This window comes from Peromyscus eremicus, chromosome 3, assembly GCF_949786415.1.
Source record: "Peromyscus eremicus chromosome 3, PerEre_H2_v1, whole genome shotgun sequence".
NCBI lineage: Eukaryota > Metazoa > Chordata > Mammalia > Rodentia > Cricetidae > Peromyscus > Peromyscus eremicus.
Window position 1 is genome coordinate 121,950,998 of NC_081418.1, and position 27,027 is coordinate 121,978,024.

A 27,027-nucleotide genomic window follows, 5' to 3' on the forward strand; every position below is an offset into this window, starting at 1 on the left:
ATCATCCATTCTCAATCAAGATATCTAACCTGCCATCTTGCAGAGGGCAATGAGCTCAGGGTCCACCTCAATCAATGGCAGTGGAAGCCCAGAATGATTTGTGGCATCACTTTATTGCAGAAGAAATGCTCCCTGAGGGCTACATCTAATATGCACAAGTCTTTCTCTGCTCTTGAGCTTCTAACAATGGTATAATAATGTAATTCTTGTTCTTTGTTGTATCTAAGGCAAGACATAGGCATAGAATATTATGTAACATCTCTATGTTCTCTCTCCCTCTCTCTCTCTCTCTCTCTCTCTCTCTCTCTCTCTCTCTCTCTCTCTCTCTCTCTGTGTGTGTGTGTGTGTGTGTGCGCGCGTGTGTGTATGCTTGCCTACCATATTAAAGCATCACCACAGCCCTACCTCATTCTCCATCTTGATTACCCTCTAATCTCTGGCTACCATTCTTTAGTACAGTAAACAGTCACGTTTCAGAGCTCCACCATTGATCAGTACCCAGCTGCTCTATCCTCATAGGAAGTGGCTTAATAAAGTGACAAATTCCCAGATACTTACAGGCTCAAGTGAGACCCTCTGTGGTGATATTGTGTTCCCTAAAATATTGTGCACCCTAATAAACTTATCTGGGGTCAGAGAACAGAACAGCCACTAGACATAGAGGCCAGAAAATGGTGGCACACATGCCTTTAATTCTATCACTTGGGAGGCAGAGATCCATCCAGATCTCTGTGAATTTAAAGCCACACTGGAAACAGCCAGGCATGGTGACTCAAGCCTTTAATCCCAGGAAGTGAGCCTTTAATCTCAGGAAGTGATGGCAGAAAGCAGAAAGGTATATAAGGCATGAAAATCAGGAACTAGACCTAGTTAAGCTTTTAGGCTTCTGAGTAACAGTTCAGCTGAGAGCCATTCAGATGAGGACTCAGAAGCTTCCAGTCTGAGCAAACAGCATCAGCTGAGGAATTGGCAAGGTGAGGTGGCTGTGGCTTGTTCTGTTTCTCTGATCTTCCAGCATTCACCCCAACACCTTGCTCCAGGTTTGTTTGCATTAATAAGACCTTTTAAGATTCGTGCTACAACCCTCAATATTTAAGTCATTTATTTATTATACTAAATCTTCAGAAAACACAAAACCTTGAGGAAAAGTACTCCCTGTCCCTTCAGGGCTTAGAGTCCGGAGGCAAAGAAGTACTTTGTAAAACACAATTTTCTTCACTATGTAAAAGTAAAGCATGGAGTGTAATGATATGACACAAAATGGGGATATGGACTCAACTGGTTTGGAAAGTGGGGTCAGGGACTAATTGAAGGACATTTTAGCATAAGTTTAATAAAACTTAAATGCAATACATTACGCATAGATAGAGATAAAAATGGTTTTGTTTGAGATCCAGTCTTACTCTGTAACCAGACTGGGAACTCATTAGCTAGTCGAGGATGATGTCAAACCTGCAGTTACTTTTCTACCTCAGTGGATGATAAAAGTAACTTAAGGATGAAAAACTTTCATTTGGCTCAGAAATCCAGAGAAATAGAAAACCCATCATGATAGGGAAGTCATGCCAACAGGCAGGCATAGAAGCAGGGGCAGGAAGCTTGCTGATCTCATTTCATCTGCCCAATGAAAGCAGAGAGAGAACAGGATGTGGGGCAAGACTATCAAGCCTCACAGACCCTATAACGATGTACTTTCTCCAGGAAGGCTCTGCTTCCCAAAGATCCCATAACCTCCCCAAATAGTGCCACCACCTGAGGACCAAGTGTTCAAATACATGAGCTGATAGGGACCTTTCTCATTCAGACTACAACAGTTGGTGAAGTGCTGCTATGCAAGCATGAAGGCCTGAGTTTGATCCCTATGTCATGTCCAAAACAAAGCCTGGTATAGCAGCTCATGACTGTAGTATCTGGGACAAAAAGTCAGAGGTAGGAAGATTCCTGAGGCTTTCTGGCCAGTGAGTCTAACCAAAATGGAGACCTCAATGGTCACTGAAATACTTGACTTAAGAAATAAGGTAAAGGGTTGGTCTGGAGAGATGGATTTGTGGTCAAGAGCATTTGCTTACTGAAGACTGGAATTCAGTATCACTCATCCATGTCAGTCTTACCTGTCATTCCAGTTATAGAGAATCTGAAGCCTTTCTCTGGCATTCATGAATCATCTGCATACACAGGTGCATACACAGAAACACACACACACACACACACACACACACACACACACACACACACACACACACACACATTTTAATTAACTATGTATCGGTGTTTTGCATTCATGTATGCATATATACTATGTGTGTACCTGGTTTCCTGGCTGCCTAGTAAAGTGTGTTAGAGCCCTTGAAATTGCAGTTACAGATGGTTGTGAGCCACCATGTGGGTACTAGGAATCAAACCCAGATCTTCTAGAAGAGCACAGTGCTAAATCTACTGAGTTATCTCTCCATCCCTACATTAAAAGAAAATACAAACAACAACAAAATTCCTTAAAGAAATAAGATAGAGACCAAGTAATAAAGACAGCCAGCATTTCCTCTGCCTTTCACAGACACCTGTATACCCATGCTATGAAATAAAAATAAAAATGAGGAAAAAAAAAATCTAGCGTCACAATCTAAACACTAAGTATATTATCACTTCTGAAGTTTTCCAGTGCCCCTGTGCCATCCTTCATACTTCCTTCATCTGACTTACCATGTTAATTTGTATTTCAATGATATTTACAAAAACACCAGAATAGTACTATTATTGAGACAATCTGTCCCTATTACTTAGCTTCATTTGAAGTCTATCTGTGCCATGTATCAATAGTTTGCTTATTTTTGATTGATTGATTATTTATTTATTGCTGAATAGTATTGGGTGCTGAAGATTTTTCACCTACTCATGGGTATTTATTGGTTTTCCAACTTATCCATTGTAAATAAAGTAGCCATGAACATCTGTATACAAGTCGTGTGGCTCTTACACTTTCATTTCCTGTGGACTGGAATTGTGAGACCATGATTTTTTCAAAGAAGACTTTTGGTCATTGAAAAGGTGGTGATGACAATGATCTGGGCCTCATATAGCAGATGCCTGACATATACTTGAGAAGTGTTGCTGAGTTAAACTGAATTCATGAAAGCTTTCCCAATAACCAATATGGATGTCACCAATTTCATAGTCCAAATTCCGTGGCCTTGCTCATAAAATAGTTCTTCCAGCTTTCATTCAAAATCTATTTTATACTCTTCACAGTTCTAGTAAATTTAAGAGCCAGGTTTCTTATATCAGAAACTATCAAAGGCATAAAATTCAACGGTTGAAGAAAAATAATGCAGTTGGGCAAAAGTACACATCATAGTAAAAAGTGTCCATAATTAAATACATGGAATGAAAACTTAGACTGCCCATAGTGTATGACCACTGGACACATGTGACTCTGAAGGCATCATTTTATTAAAGTTGAAGGAAATTGTTCTAAAGATTTAATTTTGTATATTGTGTGTGCGTGCGTTTTTGTGTGTGTGTGTGTGTGTGTGTGTGTGTGTGTGTGTGTGTGTGTGTGTTCACCACAGTGCAAATGTAAAGATCAGAGGACAATTTGGAAGAGCCAGTTTTCTCCTGACACTTCTTGGGCTCATGGGATCGAACTCATGCTGACAGGCTTAGTGGCAAATACCTTTCCCTGCTGAGCTACCATACCATCTAAAAGCTGAGGAAAATTTTGGCTGCACTGATTACAATGCTTACCAGGTGAAGCTGAAGATAAAGACAGCTAGTTTAGACAGTGTAGTCTACTCCACAATCAATTCTAAACACTCTCTAGGCATTATCTCTAGGGCTTTATTTCATTTAATACACATAGAGAGTGTATGATGTAGCTATCGGCATATTTGCTGGAGAAATTAGCTGGCTTGGTCTTGTTTTAGTAGCTCCTGCTCCAGCATCAAGGGTACCCAGTCTCAGGAGGCAAGGAAACCTTAAAGCATCGTATTTTCACTTGTGTAAGGAAATACACCAGTTTGAAAGAGTCCTATCATAAGCTGTTTTCCTTCAAATTTGGCGTTTATAGGGCTATAAAATGCAGAGACTAGAAACAAAGGGAGAAATATTCATTCCCTGATTATGCCAAATAAATAAAGTTATTTTTTTCTTCTTTTCAAGGGCTATACTACTCTCTTCAATGAAACAGAAAGGCTATGGGAAGAGTCTAGCAAGCTGCTTCCTGACAAATGAAAAGAGTACGATGCTCACATAGACAATGTATTGTACCCTATGGGCTCATTAAGGAGCCCAGTTATCATCTTTAATTACAAAGAACATATATCCCTCAAATGAGTCCATAGACTTTTAAAAGAGTAAATGCCAGAAGCGTAAATAGTCCCATCACCAGATCCATTTAGAATCCATTTATCTTTATAACTACATGTTATAGATCATCAGCCCATGATCGCAGACCCCAGCGGTCCTTATGTGGAACTGAAAATGTGGTGTCTCTGCTGGGAGAATAGTTTTCCTTCATGCTTGTGAGTACTAGTCTGGTGCAATTCTAAACATATCTTCTAGAAGCAGGTTGTCCAGTGTCACATTGAGCAAACATCATTCCTAAACTTCCGTTAAGGAATGTTCTGTGCTCAAAATGTACTCTGTCTCTTTCTCTATTCTCAAAGCCTCTTCATATTTGTTTGCTTAAAATATCTCTTCCATTTTTATATTTTTCATACCTGGACACTAGGGTACATTGAATACTTTGGGGTACTGATAGTGATTGTTTCAATCACTATGATATCACTTCTGCATGTTGGAAGCTGTAAGCTTGTATATAGGCAATGCTTTCCAAGACTCTGAGTCTGAATTTTCCTGAATCCCTCTGCCCACCCCACCCTACTTTCATTTCTAATCCACTTGCCAAGTTACCATGAACCAGAAAAGAAAACAAAAATCTTCCTTGACTTTTAAATACCAAATGTCCATCACTCTAAGGTCTTTAAATATATTGTTCATCCTTAGGACAAGAGAAGCTGTACTATCTATTACTGATAGATTTTTACATTTCTTTTTAGTACCTCATTCTTCAGAAAACCATATTAGAATGTGTTCTGTCATTACAGATATACAGTACATAATATTTTTGCTTTCCTTTATCTTTTCATTCATAATTATCGTTTTTTCTGATAATTCAACTTCTTCAGTGTCTCCTGAAGAGCAGACAGAAAAATCTCTGCCTCCCCGACTCTGCCTATCAGAGGCCAGAGATTAGACAGCCATATCTTTTGTGCTAATCACCTTTTGTAAGGCCATTGACAGATGCTGACAAACTATAAATCCTGGGTACTGTAGGTGTCAGTTGTACCTTATCCATTGTTTTTCATTTCTTTGATGTTTTCATGTGCAGCCTTCTGTTTAAACAGATGTTTCCTGTCCCAACCACCTGCTCCCAAATACCTGGCAACTGCTTCCCAAATTACCACACAGAGGCATATATTAATTATAAATGAATGGTCAATAGCTCAGGCTTGTTACTAACTAGCTCTTACAAGTAAATTAACCCATTTCTATTAATCTATATATTGCCACATGGCTTGTGGCATTACCTGTCCTCTGGCATGTCTTGCTTCCTGGGGAGCTGGCTGGTGTCTCTCTTGACTCTGCCCTCCATCTTCCAAACTTTCTCAGTTTGGCTTTAACCTCATGCCCAGCCATGGCCTGTCAGCTTTTTATTAACCAAGGAGAGTAACACATATTTATAATGTAGAAAAGGATTGTTCCACAACACTTCTGTCTGTCACAATTCTAAACACAGCCTTTGATCATTTCAGATTTCACATGGGCCATCTGGCCTGAATCCCATCATCTGCACCCCTTTTCTAAGTACATTTTATGATCTTCCTGATTCCAGTCAGTCATTCTTTGATAGTACCCTTGAACTTGTTGTCCAATAGGAATGCAGTTTCCCAGATCCCAGATCCCAATCTCCTGTTCTCACAACCATCTTCCACTTTTCCACATCACAGCAACTGCACCATTTTCATTGCTCTCCCTCTCCAGTGTAATTACAGCTGTCCTGAGACATCCTTGGTCACATCTTCAAGTCCTGTCTACTTTTCTCTCTATTCTACTTTGCAAACAAACTGCATGCTAACTCGTTCTCTTTAGGATTCCTAAGGCTAGGCTGTGGGATTTGTATTGAGAAATGTTCATGTCAGTGCTGAGTCAGCTGTAGCACTTCTGTCTCTATGGGTCTCCACCTTGCTGGAGGATGTTACTTCATACTTTCTATCAATCAACCCTTCCCCCACTCTTAAATATCTATCCTGTGCTTCTTCTTCCCACCTCAGCAAAACTGCAGCCAAACAAACCATATCTGTACTGCAGTCCTCCAACTTTCCTCCTCTTGAAAACTATGCTAAGGCAATCTCCTCTCTCCTATATGTGCAATATTTGAGTCTTTACCTGATTAGCCTAACTGTAAACATACTGTGCTATGCCATCTCATCTAAAAAGCAAGCTAACTGAAAAATTCTTGCAATCAGGGTCCTGTCTCACGTTCCCTTTGTAACAGAATGACTTGAAAAATGTGTCTCAATTGTTTTAATCTCCAGTCTTTCCTTAGTGCACTCCCATAGAGCCTCTCTCTCCATGTCTTATATCTTGACAAATTTGAGGGCTAATTTGCATTTGTCACTTTACACATGCTCTTAATGCCATTTGAATTAAACCTCCCTTAGTGTATATTTCACTGTATTAGAGAACTATTTGTCTACTCCTGCTTAACTTTTTGGAGCATAAACCCTGCATAGTAATTTTCTCTGCATCTGCATAGCCTTGTACAACCCTGGTCTATAGTAAAAGCTGAACACATTTTCATTGAATAAATGAATAACAGTATGAAAGGGGCTCTCCCATTGAGTAAGGATAGCTATTAAATTACATCAATTGCTTCTCAGCCTTTGGGCTAAGGTCAAGTGTAGTATCTGTTTGTCAGTTTAATTTCTGATATGTTCTCCAATAAACTGGGGGACAAATTGGACTAGCAGGAGGGATTAAGAGGAAAAAGTTACAGTAAATACATTGGAGGGAGAATAGGTTCAAAATGCAATATATGCATAAAAGAAAACCTTTTAAAACTTTATATCTAACCATTAAAACTTCATATTTATAAATATTTAATCTAAGACATGAGAAAACAGTGATCATGGAAAAATGAAATCAGTTCGAAATGGTGTGTTAAATCAGTTAAAATGATGTCAGAAACAGATTCACACAAAATAAAAGGGAGAAATAGCTGGAACTGCAAAGATGAAACCAGAGGGTGGTGGAGTAAGAATATCTGCCACAGTCCACATGGACAAAGTGATGTTGAAATGACAGTGATAGCATGACTCCGTTTCTTGTATAAAAATTGTTGTCCATGTAAGGGGTTAAATATGACAAGTCTCACCACCAATAGTTTCACAAGGGTCCTACAAGAAATAGCAACAAATGTGGGACTCAAGCCAGCCATGAAGGTACATGCTTATAATGTCCACAGTTGGGAGGCTGAGGAAGAGAACCGCTGGGAGTTCAAGACTAGCCTAGACTACATAGTAAGATCCTGGCTCAAAAAACACAATAAAGGTGGAACTCCAGAACTAACTCGGCTTCTTCTTCATAACCACCAGCCCTACTTCAGCAGGACCTACATTTCCAAAGCAAGGGAGGAAGGGATGACTCAGTGTTTCAGCTGGAAGAATTACCACCCAACAGGAAAAAGAAGCAGAGAGTATTTCTTCCTTAAAAAAAAATAAATAAAAATAAAAATAAAAAGGAGTGAATGCTGTAATCATGCACTTGAAGTCTAAGCAGTTCGCTTGTCTCCAGTTATTATCAATCATGAAGGGATTGTGAGAAAGTGTACTTCAAGGTTAAATGCAGAGGACACTGCCTTCCTCTCTGGAAATGTGCCTAAGGACCGGTGTGTGCTTCTTTCCTCTGCAGGCATAATTGCTGCTTTTATAAATAAGATTAAAAAGAGCCCATCTCTTCTATGGGAGTACTTCTTTTCTGGGCGGCTGTTTTTCAGGTGGCCGGTGTTCTGCAAAGTGGGCATAGCTGCTGCTTCAGCACAAATGCAAACCCCTGCAATTTTGCCAGGAGAGAAGTAAATTATTTGCCAAAATAGAACAACATAGGGATCTCAGAAGTTGAAGATGCCTCAATACTTGCATTGGCTCATCCTGCTTGTTTCTGGAACTCACAAATCCCAAGTACCTACTGTGCAATTAAAACAGTATCTGTGTGACAAAACTGCCAGAATCCAGATGTTTGTGGAGCTATTTCCTGTGTGGGTGTGTGAGGCCAAGAAGAGTGTGTGTTTGCTAACGATTTTAACCAACTGGAGAAGAAAAGCTGTAATCCCAATACTAAATAACACCCATTCCCAAATGCATGCATACGCACTGGTATGATTTGAAGGGCTCTACAAAAGCTCATATTGAATTTAATGTGAATTGTAGGGTATTAAAAAAAGTGATGCCTTAATCGGACTGTTGTTATGTATTTGCAATAGGAATCCTTTTGAAGTTAATTGAAATTAAATAGTGCCTGGAGGGAGTGAGCTTGATTAAGGGAAACAGTAGCCTAGTAAGAGAGAGAGAGAGAGAGAGAGAGAGAGAGAGAGAGAGAGAGAGAGAGAGAGACAGAGACAGAGACAGAGACAGAGACAGAGAGACAGAGACAGACAGAGAGAGAGCTGAGCTGGCACTTAAGAAACATTATATATAACAAGAGGACTAGCTCAGTTTCTCTCCCCATGTGATTCCCTGTGATTCCCAGGGACCAAAAGAGTCCCCGCTGGCAAGAGACCTCAATCTGTGCAATGATTAGATTTGTTGTCTTGACTGAGTTTAGAATCACCTTGGAAACATGCATCTCTCCATATCTTCATGAGAGCATTTCCAGGAGGGTTTAACTGGGGAAAAAAGACCTACCTGGAATGTGGGTGCTGCTATCCCATGGGTAAAAGGTTCAATAAGGAGGAAAAAGTCAGCTAAACAAAGGCATTTATCTCTCTCTGCTTCCTAACTGTGGATGCAATCTGTCTAACTACCTCATACCCCTGCAACCAAGCAGTCCCTGTCATGATAGAGTGTCATACCATCAAACCTTCCTTACATTGCTCTTGTTAGGTATTTGATCAAAGGAACAACAAAGGTAACAAACGGACTTGGTATGGCTTCTCAGTCACTGCTTGTACAACTAGGACTCAGAAGCTTTTCTTCTTTGTAAGTGACCTTGCTTTGTGATCTCTAGATACAGTAACAGAAAATGAACTAACATACATGCACACATATTTTTAAATTGTCAGGCAGCATACCATCTAGGTGAGTTGTAGTTTGATTGGTAGCATTTTTCCCTTTCTTATTTACAGTAATGGTATGATTTATGCGATTAAATAACCACTGATATTAAGGCAACACTCTGTACTGATAAGAAAACAATGATCCTTTTTATAAGGTTCTACTATGCATGTCAGGTTTTGCTAAGAATAAGATATATGATACATGAGAGACTTTTTCTGCTTTAAAAATATTTCTAACACCCCAATGTCATTAAACTGCTTCACCTCACCAATTAAAAGACCCATCATGTCATACCTCTAAATTGCCTCCATGGATTATCCCACCATAGCTCCAGATTCTGTATGCAATATTTCACTCTATCAGCCTTTAACATGTACTGTGCAGGGCCCCTTGAATCCCTCTGCACCTAAGACTCTATGTTGACAGACTTAGGTCTATATAGGCTCAATGAAGTAAGCTTTAGCAGCTAGTAGTTCATGAGTGCCATGGCCAAATCATGGCTCTAAAACCATGACACATGACCCTCTCCTCATGATCAAATCTTACAGTCATTTTGTCATTGTTCTGAGCTTTGTAGGCGACATTATTGGTGTGCTATTTAGCGCTGAGCACCCAACAGTGACTTGTCCTTAAAACTTTGTTAAAATAACAATTGCTGCTTTAACTGCCATTTGTATGAAAAGAAACATATCAAGGCTGAGGGCAGCAATATATGGGAATAAATATACACATTTAGGTGGCAGTGTGACCATGTGTCCATTCAGCAAAACATGAGTAATAGGTTCATCCCTAGTGCTTGCTGTGTCCCCAGTCATCGGCCTTTAGCTAAGTCTATAATACCAGGCATGGACTTCCTCTTACATGCACCTCAGATCCAACCAGAAATCAATTAGCCACATAACTGTTGTCTAAGTATTGCACCAGTAAGTACCTCTTGCTTGACAAGTTGGGATTTTAGCAAACATGTAGCTTGAGTTTTCCTGCCTGGGCCACAGTCAGGACAAATCTCTGTCACCGCCAGTCCCACAGCCGCTCAGACCCAACCAAGTAAACACAGAGACTTATATTGCTTACAAACTGTATGGCTGTACCAGGCTTCTTGCTAACTGTTCTTACAGCTTAAATTAATCCATTTCTATAAATCTATACCTTGCCACATGGCTCGTGGCCTACCGGCATCTTCACATTGTGCTTGTCCTGGTGGCAGCTGGCAGTGTCTCTGACTCAGCCTTCCACTTCCCAGCTTTATTCTCCTCCTTGTCCCGCCTACACTTCCTGCCTAGCCAATGGCCAATCAGTGTTTTATTTATTGACTAATCAGCAACACATTTGCCATACAGAACATCCCACAGCACATACAAGTTCCAAAACAGGAGAAGACCATTGCTGACTTTTCTCCAGCTGCTTACTAACCAACTTCCTGTGCTCTGAAGGCTAGCCAGCGGTGAGGAAGCTTCTAACTCAGTGTCAGCATGATTATTTTCTATTCTCTAACCAAAGAGTGTGATATCTTCAGAAATAGGGTCTTACAATAAAGTTCTGATAGACAGTCAAGGTCAGTGGCCATAACCTATAGAATTTTGGAGGATACTAGAGCCTTCCTGGCTGATATTTCAAGGAGTTCTACACCTTGAACTGGGATATTTTGCTTAATAACCTGTGACTTCTGTGATCAGCTTTATTAACTCATGCATGGTACCACTTTTCAAAATCATTTTACAAATATGATTTTTAATTACCTTACAAAATAATGGGTTTCCATGTGACTTCTTCATACAACCTTAGTTTGATTTAGTCTTTCCCATACCCCATCTTCTCACCAAACACCAACCCCATTCCTCTTTAAACCTTGCTGCTCCTAGTAGTCACTTGTTCTCTTTTATATTACATGTAATTTACCGTCCTCATTCCCTTACAGCCTCCTCTCACTTATATTGTCTATTTTTTGCTTCCAATTCTAAAAATCAAAGTTACAAGCTGCACATATTTTTGTTTTACCTTTCATTAATGCATAATAATTGTACACATTTATGGGTGTAGCGTATAATTTGATAAGTGAATATTTTGTGTAGTGATCAAATCAAATCAAGATAGCTAGTATTTCCAGCTGCTTAAACACATTTCTTTATGCTTGGGACTTATAAACTCTTTTATTTTATATCTAAATAAATTTTATGATTAATTGTTCTGAACTATAGATGCCAATAGAACTCATCCCTCCTAGCCACCTCCACTCAGATAACAGTTCTCCAGTCCCCTTCCAGCTTCCCTCATTGTCCCTTTCCCTAATCTCTATTGATTGACAACTAACTATTAAAGTCAGAATATTTCAACTGAATGTAGGACAGTGTACTGTAAGGCAGAGACGCATTTGAAGGTGGTGAGATTTTGTACACCATTATAAGAAGATATAGGGAATATAAATATGGACAGACTCTCCCTATTTTTTCCATATTACACTAATACAAGACATCCAGCTGATATTTGTTGAGTATCTCCTGTGTTATGGGCTCTGTGCTAAAAATCAGAAGAAAATAATGACCCCATTGTAATTACATGTACCCTAATGTGTCTTAGAGGAAGCCATTACAGTCCAAATGTGTCTAGAGATATAAGCAAAAAGTAAGGGAACTTCCACTTATGGCTCTGATTTATGGGGGTTGTTTCATGCTTAAGCAAGACTTTGTTGGCAGCTTGTCAGTTTAGTTGAAATCAAATGAGTATGAGGAGAACTGGACTGGTCAAAAGCTGAAAAAGAATGTGCTCAGCAATGGCAGTATCATACCCAAGTTGCTTAATGGGTGGTAGGGTCCATGGTCCTTGCCATTTGAGAGAAGCACATTGAAAGCCAGTTCTACAATAGCACAAAAGCATCCCGCTTCAGAACAGTCCTTGTCTTTGTTATGATGACACTCTGTTTATGGGTTTCTCTGTCGCTCTCTGTCTCTCTGTCTCTGTCTCTGTCTCTGTCTCTCTGTCTCTGTCTCTCTGTCTCTGTCTCTGTCTCTCTCTCTCTCTCTCTTTCTCTCTCTCTCTCTCTCTCTTCCTTTCATTTTATTCTTAGAAATTTCAATTTCATTTCCTATTTGCACCTGACATCCCAGGTAAGAGTAATTCCTTCTCAAATTAAAATCTTTGATTACTCTTAATTTTCTCCCAATCAATTTTCACCCTGCAAAAAGATTTGTTTTCTTTTCAGTGTTTTCTCAGTAATAAACAGCATTCTGCACTTGTTAACTGGACTGTGCTTCCATACATGGATCTCCTACCTATACATGAATGGGTACATAGGGAAAAGAGATAAGCAAACTATCTCTATCTTCATAAACAGTATTCATGTTAAAAAACATAGCCACACTGATGATTAGTTTTCTAATTATCCTCAAAGCCACACCCTATATTTTCACGATGATGATCTGAACAAATTTTTGATCAGGAGTACAAAGTTACTTTATAGAAATGTCCGACAAGCATTACACATAAATACCATCACTGGCTATGTTCAGTGCCCTTTTAGGTTCTCTCTCAAGTATGATAAATAACTTACGGTGACTCTACCAGTTCTAGCTAGACACAGGAAATTTTTTGTACTTGTGGAATATATTTTATGTGTTTTGATAGCATGGTTTTAATCTCCTTCTCTATCAGACCAGATAATTAGAGTAGGCAGGAGGTGAAGGTGTTGTGACAATATAATCTTCCCTCACATTTGATTGTTCTCTTTTGCATATCAAAATCAAATCAGCTTAAAATAGGAAAACTAAGATGGGTGGATATAAGGTTGGGCCAGCATCTCTGAGAGAGTCTAAGCTGGGGGATTTCTAGTGCTCCAGCTAGTAAAAAGAGGACTGTATTTCTACATTTGCTTTTCTTTCAAAGAGAACAAAGGCAGATTTTACTAACTGGTAACCCTCCCAAAATTCATTATTCGTTCCAATTCTTTCAAGATCTTATAATCCCATTTCCCTATCTTCCAATTACTCACCTGCAAAGACACTGTTAAAAAATCCAAACCTGCAGCTGAGCACTGTGGCTTAAGTTTGCAGTTCCTACACTGGGGAGTGTGAGTAAGGATGACCAGCCACAAATTGGAAGCCAGGCTGGACTACATTGTTTCATAAATAAACATACAGGTAAATATCATAACCCATATATGCATTTAATATAGATTATGAGATCCATGCATGTATTGGAAAATTTTAGATTTTGCCATAACAGAAGATAGGTCAAAGACAAGAGTGGTTTAAGGTAATATGCTTAAAGCTAGCTATGGGAAAGCATGACAATCACTGATCAACAATATCAGAGGGATTTTGTTTCTGTACTTATTAATAAATGAAGTTGATGGGAGTCAACATATGGTGATGATAGAGTATTGGAGTAGAGATTTAGATTATGTACATTTTGTTTTTGCCATTCATGATTTACGTGACCATTGCCCAAGGGGTCCAGAGCATTTCACCATTAAGTATGTTGCCTGTGATGAGGGATAACATCAGTACCTTACTAAACCAGTATGAGAACTCAAATTGCTTAAATGATGGCATGTATGTGAATGCATGTAGCACAGTGACTGGCTTACTTTGTCGACTCTCATCCATTGTTAGTAATTACAATATATACTGCTCTGTATTGCTAGGGTAAAGCCCCTAATAAGCTTTTCTTGATTTCCTCTAATGAAGTGAATCTCTTGCCTGATCCAGATGTCTTCTCTTGTCATTCATGGATGTTAGACAGGGGAAATGTAGCACACATTATGTTAACATATTCTCATCTTTCAAAGAAAGGATGCAGTATTTTGCTAAATTACTCCTTAATTTTATGTAATCAGAAAGGATGTACAGTATTATATATTGATATAAAATAAAAGTCTCATACCAGGTATATTTGCAGTGTGAAATTTCAGTATAACATTTCTATAAAAGTCTGGGGTCAAGAAGACATATTTGACATCTCCATTCTGCTACTTCCTGTAGTGGGTCTCAAACCTGACTGAATGTTGGAACCCATGTAAGTATCTCATCCCAGATATATGGGGTGGGGAACAGAGGAAGACAATAGGATTAAGGCAGTAGTATTTATTAATAAGCAAATGAAAAGATCTAAGCCTGCAGAGGTGAGAATTCAATAAAGATATGAAATCCAGCTATTAATATAATCTCTCTGGGACTCATTGAATCCATTTCCTAGGGCAGCTATTACAAGGTTCTACAGATTCATGACTTAGAGCAATGGGGAATGTATCCTCTTATATGCAGACACTGGAAGACCACTTGTCTCAGCTCTGGGGAATATACATGTCTCACGTCTCTCCTAGCTTCTTTGAGTCCCCGAAATTCTTTACTTTTAGATGGCTACCTTTACTACTCATGTTATCTATCCTATGAACATACCTTGGCTGAAATTTTCTTCTTTATAAGAATGCCAGTCACATTGGGTTAGGATATAGCTTATTGAGGTATTTTATTTTGATGTTTTTTAAAAGATCTTATTTGATAAACAGTGGATGAAGTAGAATTTCAAGTATCTTTTACCACCTTTTTACACCTTTTAAAATTAATTATTTTATATAATATGTTTCAATCATCTTCTTTCCTCTCTCCCATTTCCTCACAGTTCTTCTTCACCTCCCACCCTCCCAATTTTATCTTTCACTCTCTCAAAAAGAATTAAAAATAATAATGAGTGAAAATCAAAATAAACACACCTTAAAAAATTAAAAATACATGCCAGGGGGTGGTGGTGCACACCTTTAATCCCAGCACTTGGGAGGCAGAGCCAGGTGGATCTTTGTGAGTTTGAGGCCAGCCTGGTCTATAGAGCGAGATCCAGGAAAGGCGCAAAGCTACACAGAGAAACCCTGTCTTGGAAAAACCAAAACAAACAAAATTAAAAATACCAAAACAAACCAAAAAGCAAACACACACACAAAAAAAGCCATGGAGTCAGTTTTATATTGGCCAACTATTCTTTGGCATGGGGCTTGCCCTGGAGTGTGATGGATACAAATTTGCGGAACACAGTTCATCCTATAATACAGTATATGACTGTGGAAAGGGAATAATCAAAGCTGTTTGACTATGCTGTTAAGGGAATGAAGGCAGCTATGAATTTAGAAGATGTGCTGTGATGACCTAAAGTAGCTCTTTAAATATAAGCTATATGTCTCGGTCTTTTATTATGGCACATTGTACTTATTAGTATTATCTACTTTGTTTTCCTTTTGTACCCCCTAAGAGAAATAGTTGGGGTTTTATACTCCTTTGGCTCTTGGGGAAATTTTGTTTTACCTTCTGCTTTAGAGAATGTGATTGAAGACAGTTCCTCTTCCTTCAGCTGTAGGACTTTATGAAAATTATCCTAAAGCAAGGATCTTGGCAGAGGGGACTCATTCTACATACCCATTAAAAAGCATGTGCTGTCATGTAGGACAATCCAGGACTATCAAATCCTTTAATTCTTTTGAGGGCACATTCAATTTTTATTTGAAATTTATTCAAAATTAAGTGTTCAAATGAATTCCTACCTTTTCATCTCCAGGGTGGATGATGTCACTTTGTAGAATGTGAATAATAACTTTTGAGTGTGTGAGTGTGAGTGTGTGTGTGTGTGTGTGTGTGTGTGTACATACACATGTGTGTGGCCATAGGTAAATTTGTTAGCATAGCCCTGTATTTGCTTCTCTTTTGTTTCTAGCATGTGTAGATATTTGACCCCAGGATAGGAAGGCTAGATAGTATATATTAAATGTCATAAATATTTTCTACATCTTCCTGAGTAAAATAGGTCATACATACGTATTGCAGTTCTGAGAGATACATTTAGCTGCATTGTCTATTTTTGTCTCCATTAGAAAAATGAAAACACTATTTAGAGAGGTCAGTTCCACTTCCTAAGGTCCCACTTACTAAATATATTTAGTAAATATGTGGATATTGACTTGAACCCAAGCCTCCATGACTCTCAGTCCCATGTTCTGCCCACTATGGTTCCTCTGACACTTAGGATATGTGAAAGAGCTTGGGACTATCTGAAGCTGAGATATATATGTTCTTAACACGCATGAGTAGATATACAATGACTGTGCCAGGATGAAGTAACTGGATTAGTTCTTAAGATGTTCAAAGAAGGCATCCTAACTGCATCTCATGTCCTGTGGAAGTTGGGAATTCCACTCAAGCCAATTTGAGATCTTTGGTGATCATGAGTCATAGTTGTTTGCTTGGGAGTCCAATGGGCTTCCAGCCTCAAATCAAATTGTTTCTTTGTGTTTTCCTGGAATACAAGGGAGCTGCCAGGGAGAGTGAAGTATTAGGTGTGAGTGATATTGTCACCTTTTGTTTCCTTCCTGCCACCTTGAGAATGTGTAAAGCACAAGTGTAGCTTTTCTAGTATAGGATTGGAAGCAATTTTCTCCTGCCTAAGGTGTGAAGACAAATAAGCATTTCCTTCATATGAACCCCACTCTTGCCCCTTGAACTAAAGTGAACTATTCCAAATGGTACTTTTAAAAAAAATTATATCTATAGACACTTTGAGTGGGGAGAGAGGAGAAGAGGAAAGGTTGGAGAGACGGGGAGGGAGGGAGAAAGAGAGAAAAATGCACTTAGTTCCACCAGGCTCCTAGACTCTTGTGGCTCACGACATCTTCCAGCTCAGAAAGTCAGCTTCCTTGCTCAAGCCCAAGGCTTTCCCTTCTCATCTACAGGTTGGAACTCATGTCTAAGATACTGGGGTGTAATTAGGGCCTGTTAACCTCCCTAGGCCTCCCAGCGAAATCACTGTGTGCAAACTTGCTATTTTATCTTCAAAGCTAATTACTGTGTTTAAAACAAACTAACATCAAAATAACAATAAGAACCATTTCTAACAGATCCTAATAGGATATATGCTTAAAAGCAAGCTACCTTACCATTCTCGAGCAACAGTAAATGAAATGCCAATGACTGTGTCACTTTTTCTATCATCATTATTATGTCCCTCATTACTTTGAAATAGACACTTGCTACCTTGCAGAAAAGTTGCAAGCATGGTCTGCACCTCTTAACGAGAGGAGTAAGTTCTGAGAAGCATAGTTGGTCCATTCTCTCACTGCAGGAACATCATAGTGCACTTATACAAATAAAGATGGTTACAGAGACACTTTACCATTTTACGGAGCAGCCATTGTATCTTCAGTAAGTGATCGATCAAGCTGTTATTATAGCTGCATGACTAGGTCAAATAAATGTTCTTCTTGGGTCGTTTGAGAGCGAGCTGCCTACCTTATACTAGTTACCTACTGTGGATATTTTAGAGTGGGTGTCCCACAAAGGAAGACATGTCTACTGTAAAACCTCAGTATAGCCATCAGATCCCGCATGACATAGGGAGCTGGTAGCTCTCTGAATATCATACCCAATTCAAACTCCACCGAAGTGTTTCCATGATGTTCTTTTCACCATGTGTTTAGGGTGTCTGTGTTGCTAACCAGTTGAGTTTAGTATACTAGTGTGATAGCCAATCTTGGTTGTCATCTCCACATACCTCAGAAGAGGGGACCAGTGCCTCCATCGTATTTGTATATGGGCATGCCTGTGGAGACATTTTCTGATTGCTAATTGGTGTAAGAGGGCCCAACCCACTGTGGGAAGTGCCATCACTGGTCTGCTGCAAGGACAGCAAGTGCTCTACACGGCTGAGCCTTTCCTCCATCCCTCATACCTCATTTTTGGAAATGGAATTTCTCACTGAACCTGGAGTTTACTGAATAGGAAGACTAGTTGGCCAGCAAACTGTGGGCTTCTCTTGTTACCACCTCCCAAGACCTGGCACTATAGGCACAAGCCATTGTGTCTGGCTTTTTACATGGGTGCTGAGAATCCAATCTCAGGTTGTCAATTTAATACAGCAATCACTTTACCAACTGAGCCATATAAGCCCCACACTGAGCTTTGTATAATGTGTTATCTCATTTAATTCCCACACAATCTAACAGTGAGGCATTACCATTGATATTTCTGTTTTACAGTTGTGATAGCTACAGGTCTATTTGCAACTATTTCACGTAAGCATATGACAAGGTGAGCTGAAGCATCAGTGAAAATTTCTGAGAGATATATTCATTGTATTAAGTGGTATTTCTCACTGCAATGATGTCAGAACATGAAATACTATTCATTACCTTTTAATGTGAATGTGCCTGATATCACAGGGCAGGGAAGCATTCAAAATTATATGGCAGACTCCTGTGGTTTTTCTCTGAATATGATTTTGAGCACATAGGCCCATCCGCAAACCTCTGCAACCCTGGGGTTTACCATATTGAGAGAGTTCTGATTTTCCACAACTCAGAGTCTTTTGTTAGAAAGTAGAAGATGGAAGTAAGGAAATAAGCAATTCCCTCTTGCTGGACTTCTAAGAAATGTACTGTGATTTTGTGTGGAAATGGTCATTCTCTTCCCTTGCTATCATCCAGTGTCATTTCTTGTAGTCCTTGGGTGTCGTTTGATACTAGTTTGGATTCTCTTGGGAAGTAAAAGCTGAAATGATGCTTATTATGTAAAACACTTACTGGGAACAAACCTACAAAAGCAAGAAGAGGAGGCAGGACTGTAATGTAACTTAGAAGTGATGGTCTTTGTCAGGACAATGGAGAAGTCTGGGGCAAAGGAATCACTGTGTAACAGCGAGAAATGACTTGTCTTCTCTATCCACTTATCCCCAAAGCAGCATGACACCAGCTTAAAAGCTGAAGGGACCCTTTCAGCAGATAATAGGTGAAGCCTTTAGAAAACCATACTTCTCACAGCTGAAGCACAAGTCACTTCTTAAAGGAGAATCCCAGAGGTACATTAATGTGTCTGCCACAGAATGACACGTATACAAAATATTTTGGAATTTGAATTAGAAACAAATAATAAGAGTTTCAGTTTGGGTTTCTTGTTTACTAGTTGAGGATCTTGAAGTAATCTGAACCTTAATTTCCTCCTCCGAAATGAGAATATAGGATATATCAACCATAAGGAATAAAGGGAGGTAAAAGCAAGCCAGCACAATTACTACTGGAGAAGGTACAGATGCTCTGAAGTTTTATTGTTTTATCTTCATCATTATCATCATCATCATCATTGCCAAATAACACTCATTCATTTGAATAAGGCAGATCTCACTGACACAGTGAAACCTGGGTTGGATAGGAAGGTAGTTACACAACCCATGAGGGTTACTGGGCAGGGAATGAGAAACAAAGAAAAACAGATGCAAAGGCTCTGAGTGGGCATTGTCTAAAATTTCAAGGACCAGCAAAGAGTTGCATGTGGTTAGAGTGAAGAAAAACTGTGTGAAAAGAGACAGACACAAGGATAACAAAGGTACAGACCATGTAGAGCTTTCATCACTATGCTAAAGACATGTGTTTTATTGATGGAAGGTACAGCCATTGCAGGAATGTGTACAGGGCTGGACATGATCTGATTGTCTTGTGTATTAAGAACAGATTGCCAGAGGGCGTAGAGCTGTCAAAGAACCCAATTACACAGATGTACAGTGATTCAGGAGGTATGTGCTGGTGGTTAAGACAGGGTCATATACTTTAAGTTTTAAATAAAATAATTGGATTCTATGATGCACATAAGTTAGAAGTATTTTCCAAGGAAGAGGATGTGTATTATGTGTTAAGAATAATCAAGGACAATTCCATGGCTTCTTCAGTTTAAACATCTGGAAGGAGAGCTGTTTAGAGAGATTGGAGAAGATGGTCTGCACAGAAGCATGCTTGGGGGAAGGGATATTGAGGGCAGGGTATGGGGAAATATCAAGATCTCAATTGAAAGAAACATAATGGAATCATCAGTTCACCATTCTAGTATTATATAAAATATATGTTAATATAATATACATACATATATATATACATATATATATGTGTGTATATATATATATATATATATATATATATATATATATATATATATATACAATTAAGAACACAATTGATCATAAAATGTGTTAGAGGTCCCTCCATGAGTCTCACTCTAGAAGAAGACATGGCATCACTGGAACATTTGATTGTTGAGGTTAACAAGGGAATGTGTCTGGAGTTCAAATAGATATGGGAAGATGGATCATAGAACTCCACATCAAGTTGCCCATAGAATGAGGTAACAACAAAGAAATCTTCTGAGAAGTAGTTTCTTGTGAGGAAAGAACAGAAGAGAATGTGATGTTCTGCAATCTAGGTAGAAGGGATGTTTTGAGACAGCTATTTACTTTCTCAGCTGGGAAGATGTCTTACCTGACAAAGCTCTGAGTTGGATTCTTAGAACCTGTATAAAAGTTGTGCACAGTTCTATGGGCCTGCAATCTCAGCAAGGGTTAGATGGCAGAGATTCTGGAAGACCCCTGGAAGCTCAGAGCTAACTATCCTGGCCTACTTGTTCAAGTTCCAGGACAGGGGAGACTTTGTCACAAACAAAAGATAGAAGGCATATGAGAACTTAAATCCAACACATATGCACCATGTATGAGAAAGAGAGAGAGAGAGAGAGAGAGAGATGGAGAAAGATTCTGTTAGTAAGATGAGGGTGAGAATTATCTGAGTGATGAATCAAATTTTGTGACTCATTTAAATTCTTCAGGATAGAGACAAAGAGAATACAGTGACAGTGGTGGGAGAGGTAAACTTCATAGGCTGTGCTTTGGTGACACATTGGAATATCTTTGAGTATGAGTATACAGTGATGTGTTTGATCTAGTGGAGGCAGATGCCACAGTGCAGGAGGGAATGGTGACAGATTGTTAGAGGAATTATTGAGCAATCCCAAGCATGGGATCCCATGCACAGATAGAGTATGACATTAGGGGATAAAGGGTGTGTGGATTTAGGGTGTGTAGTTGCAATGTGGAAATGTGTGGAGTAGCTCATGGCTTGCTCTGTCCTCGGTAAATGTACATGAGCAGAGAAATGGGTGGAAATTATCAGATTAAAATATACCAAAATCTCTCACATTATTGCCTGGAAGATCAAAAAGTGTGTGGTCATTTTCCTGTTACTGTAATAAATACTATGTAGACTAATTAGCTTATAGAGAAGGCTCATTTTACATCATGCTTCCAGAGATTAAAGTTCATATTATATTGGCACTGCTGCTTTTGTGCAGGTGGTGAAGCAGCCATCATGACAGACAGCATATGAAAGGGAAAAACGGCTGACATCATAGTGGCTGAGAAGCATGGGTGGGAAGGATACCAGTGTTCCACAATCCTCTTTGAAGGGACACTTTCAGGAACTCAAGATTGTATACTGACTATACCACACCTATTCAAAGGTTCCACCTCCAGAGGATCAAGCCATATGGATCTTTGACTGACTTTCTAGATGCAAACTATAAGATAAAGTAACTGCTTAGCTTCAGTTTCTTTCCAAAAGAAGGCTGTAATAAGAGATTGCTTCAAGAGGGGTGTAATATGAGATTCACTTCTATTTTTCCCATATCCTCACAGTATGAGAATAGTGGAATCATGTCCCCACTCAAGGTTTCTAACTGTGCCTATCAACATGTGGGAATTAGACAAGGATTTATGGATTGCATCTGGCATGTTCTCCCACATTCTTCTTTTAAATGCTCAGTCCCAAGCTTGTAGGGTTGTTTGAAAGGGTATGGTGGTGTCAGGAGGTAGGTCTGGCTGGGGGAAGTTGGTCCATAGTAGTGTGCCTTTGAATAGAGTCTAGTTCTCTATGGTTTCTGGTTTACTATGTGAAAAATCTCTGCAGCCCACTCTTTTCACCCTGAACTCCATCATACCCTTTCTACCACTATGGACTGAAATCTATCTTATACCATGAGGAACATAAGGCCTACTTCCCATATGTTTTTTCCATTGGGTACTTTATCACAGCAACGGATATAACTAACATAATTTTTATTTGTGCAAGATTCTCCTTATGACATTTCACAACCCATGAAACAAACATGCAAATGTATACATACATGTTACCAAAACTGAAGTTTAAGCAATGCTTTTGTTTTATATGTATATATAGAGAGATTATTAGATAGACAGATAGATAGACAGACAGATAGATAGATAGATGTATACAATAGTAAAAACAGCAAGAGTATATATATATATATATATATATATATATATATATATATGTATATACATGCATAATGTTCTCTGATATTTACTTTTATACTAATTCATTTATCATAATATATTTTATTTTAATTTTCCTATTTCTATGTATTTTATCTGTTTACTATTTGAGAAAGAGAGGGAGAGAGAGCAAGAGGGGGGTTAGTATATAGACCAACATGGCCTAGAATTCATAGCAATCCTCCTGCTTCTGCCCCAGAGAATGAAGGTTATAAGCCTGTATCATCACACCATCACATCTTTCCTTCTTAAACTTATGTTAAGGCTGGTTTTACATGGTTGTTAATCTAATACACTGAGCACTCAAGGTTTGAAAAGACACTCTCACAAGTACCTCTCAATCTCTAATTTTGATTCTTTGAGAACTCTTCAGGAACAGGGAGGGTAAAGTAACCTCATCACAGCAGGCACATGGTGACCATGTGATCAGAAACTAGAACAGAATCAGGTGCTCATTTGCTTTCAATAATCTACTGAGAATCTTAAAATGTGGAAGGGTGTCTGTAACTTGAGTTTCTATGTTTATAGAAAACCAGGAGAATTTTTGTGTGTGGTCTGGTGTCTCCTTGAAATGTCTAGTCTGTTTTTTCCCTGTCCTTGGTCCCTTTCATCCCATTGGTCACCGGTTCTGTTCCTCTGCTGTAGCTTCTGCACTATACCTTCTGAAGCATCATTCTGAACACCTTTCAGTCAGTCAATGTTTTATTGACCATGGGAAGAAGCACCATGTTTTCTACAAGTGGTAATGAAGAGAGGAATTTTTAAATAAATTACTTCAGGGAAATTAAAATCCACTCCAAAAATCTCACTCAATTTCTCACCAATAAAGAAGAACTTTTGTCACCCAACTGAAAATCAGATTTCAGAAAAACTTGTCTAAGTGGCAAGTTATACATTTTAGCCTTCTAGTGACAGTCCTCATTCCCATTTTTCAATTAAAATTATTAATATTAAAACCTCTTTATTCTTCCTCATCATTTAATGTGTATGTTCCCCCCAAGTAAGGACTAAACCTTTTAGGTTTTTTTTGCTTGCTTATGCCCCAATTCTGAAATTATTGCTAATAGTATTGATTCTTCTATTGGACAGTGGGTTACAGGAAATAGTCTCATTCTCAATATCAATTCCACATCTATGATTTCCTTTTTTTAAAATCAGCATTCTAATTTTCATACTCTGTAAGTATTCTGTAACAAAATCTTTATGTCCCACCACCACATCTTAAGTAACATGAATTCTAGCACTATTTGAAAGCATACTAATAGCAGCAAGAAGAATTCCAGTCTTAGGCCATCAAGATCTGCTCATTTTAATTCATATGTTCCCCATTGCTTGTTTTCAAAAGTCTATTTTACGACCCTCTGAATATAGTCAAGAGAGACTGGACAGAACCTGAGACCATGACATGAAATAATTAGAATTCGGGGTCCTGGACTACATAGTTACTTCCCAGAATGGCTCCATCAATCTATTCAAGAAACATAATGCATATCTTCCCTCAGTTGTTGGCTACCCAGGAAGAAGTTGTAGTGCAATTGCTGGCTAAATAGGAAGGCCCAAGGAATTGAGGCTCAGGTGATACCACCTGCTTCTTTAGCATCACAGTCTTCTTACAACGAAGACTAGAAGTGTGCTGTGGGATGGTCTGTATGTCAAATGTGTTGCTGATTGGTCAATAAATAAATCACTGATTGGCCAGTGGCCAGGCAGGAAGTAAGTATAGGTGGGACAAGGAGGAGAATAAAGCTGGGAAGTGGAAGGCTGAGTCAGAGAGACACTACCAGCCGCCACGATGAGAAACAGTATGTGAAGATGCCGGTAAGCCATGAGCCACGTGGCAAGGTATAGATTTATAAAAATGGATTAATTTAAGCTGTAAGAAAAGTTAGTAAGAAGCCTGCCACGGCCATACAGTTTGTAACCAATATAAGTCTCTGTGTTTACTTGGTCAGGTCTGAACAGCTGTGGGACTGGCAGGTGAGAGAGATTTGCCCTGACCGTGGGCCAGGCAGGAAAACTCTAGCTACAAAGTGGCCTTCCCAGAAACAATACCTTAGCTATAGCTGATCTTCACTCTCAGTTTTGTAATGAGATAGTGTACTTGTATGTTACTATAAAGTCAAATGAATTCTTGGTTAGACAAAATTATATTGCAAAATGAGAACACCTCCTCAACTTTCCTCTATATGGAGAGAGGGCAGCTTATCCACATTGTTTCCATTGCAGAAATACACACTAGAATGACAGGAAATTAAATGACCTCTAAAACATTTTCCCTTATTGAAAAATAACTGACAAGACTTTGTTAACAAGTGGAAACATTAATCCAGAGCTCATGTGTCTGTTACGCATTCACATGGCATTATTCTTCCAAGTTGGCAAGGCAGGTTTCCAAAGGCTCCAGAAAGCTTCATTCATCTTTATAGTAACAGAAGATGAAACGGAGGCCCCAGAGGGAAGACATATGACCATCATATTCTTTCGCTATAACCTTTCTTAATTTCGTAAGGAACTGTTAGGAAAGTTCTCCACTTTTAGCATCATCACTCCAGCCGAGAACATCTGAGGAGTAAAGGATGGATCAGATGCTTTCCATATACTTAACTGCATTGTTGACAAACTGTTTTCCATAGATTAGCAAAACTCTACACTAAATAGATCTAAATAAAATCATTCAAAATAATATACTGTTTGATTTAAGATTTTCTAAAAATTCCAAAGATTTCACATTAGGTATTCTGAAAATGAATCTAAACAATAGCAAGGAAGCAATTTCTAGAACATATTTTGATTTAGTAAGTTGGTACATCCCCCATGGCCTGTCCAATATGAACTGGTACAACTGTTACAGTTACAAAATGCTACATTAAAAGGGGATATTTTTATGCTCAATGGATACTTTTGGAGAAACTGAACTAAGGTTTACTTTCCTTTTAATTGAATCAAGTTATACAAAATTCATGGAAGAGTAAAAATAGAATTCCCACTAAACAGTGCATAAGAGTTATGTAGGCCATGGAACAGAGTCCAGATAAAGTTTAAACAAGACCATGATGGGTGGTGGGACCAAATTCACAACTGAGTAGCATATTTTTGATATTTTAAGTTATAAATGTTTGACTCATATATATTTCACATGTGTTCTTATAAAGAAAAGTATGTTGGATTTCAGAATTCTAATATAGTTATATGTATGGTCTAAATTTAGGTATGTTATATAATTCACCAATTCTGAACTGTCTTTGGTATGGTTATTTCTCTACAGTAATTAAAGTTGAATAGTGAACTTCAAAGAACAATAGAATCCTTACATCCCTGCTGAAAATTTAGAAATGAGGACCCTGACATGCCTTTAGTTCTATATACAGAGGCTCATATTGATTTGCCCATTGTCCTTTGGAAAATTTAGAATGCATGATAATTACCTGGCCTCATTCCACCCAATTTATGGAGGTGAGTGAGTCCTCTCATTACCAGGTGATTCCCTAGCTACAAGACCACCATCAAGCTGATTGTACTAAAACTCAGTTTTCTGTCTTAAAGGACATTACTGCTTAGTATACATTGAAGTTGTACATTAGTCTGTTAGAATACAGACTACAAGGAAGCCAGTGGAGAGAAATATGTAGAATATAAAAACCAACTCTGATATACTTGTAATTTTTTTTCTAACTTTACTTCTGAAATTTTCTTTAGTGTATAACTCTATGACTCTTAACACATGTCTGATTCCAGACAAATACCACCAGAATCAGGATACAGAACAAAAGTGCTAACCTTAAACATGCTTCATCATTTTCATATTTAATAATCATATTCTTCCTACCAAATAATTGATTAGCCACTTCTGGCTTGTTCTCCATTCTGATAGCCTTGGTCTCTGGAGACAAAGGACACCTCACTCTTTGTTCTTGCTTAGTACTCCATTATAAGTTTATCAACTCATTTAATTTTCTCAGCCTTTAAAGACAATTGGATTGCTTATATGTTTGAGATGTTCCTAAAAATAAGAATACACACAAACAGGATTTTGTATAAACATACATTTTCATGTTTCTATTCTGCAACAAAGGCTAAGGAATAGACTTGTTCACCTTAGCTACTGAAGGAAAAAAGATGGAATAGGAAACACTCAAATTATATATAATTACCAAATGCTTCTCTGTTTTCCCTTGAGATGTTGCATTTTGTTGATTTATATACTCATACTCAGGATGGAAAAATGAAGGCTTGCAAAATCTGGAAAATTTAGTTATAGTCACTAGCCAATAAAACGCCTCACACATCTCTGACCATTTAAGAATGTTTGGGATAGTCAGCAGAGCCTGGCACACTGAGGATGTGGGGATATGGGGTGGCTTGGGAGGGAGAGATGGGGGGTGGGAGGAGCAAGGAGGTGGAATCTGTGGGTGATACGTAGAGTGAGTAGAAAAATTCTTAATAAAGAAAAATGAAAAAAAAAAGAATGGGATAAAAGATTGCCAAATTAATTACTGAAGAGGGAGCAATAAGAATGGGTGACAAATATGACAAAAACTTAATAGAAAAAAAGTCA

The 27,027-nt window shown here is 38.5% G+C and overlaps 1 protein-coding gene and 1 pseudogene across 1 annotated transcript in view; both read left to right on the top strand.

Annotated features, from left to right (window-relative positions):
• Grm7 (glutamate metabotropic receptor 7) overlaps positions 1–27,027 on the top strand; it is an 837,060-nt gene that overhangs the window by 92,081 nt on the left and 717,952 nt on the right. The gene's annotated exons all lie outside the window — the stretch shown is intronic.
• On the top strand, positions 6,927–7,027 carry LOC131907587 (U2 spliceosomal RNA; annotated as a pseudogene).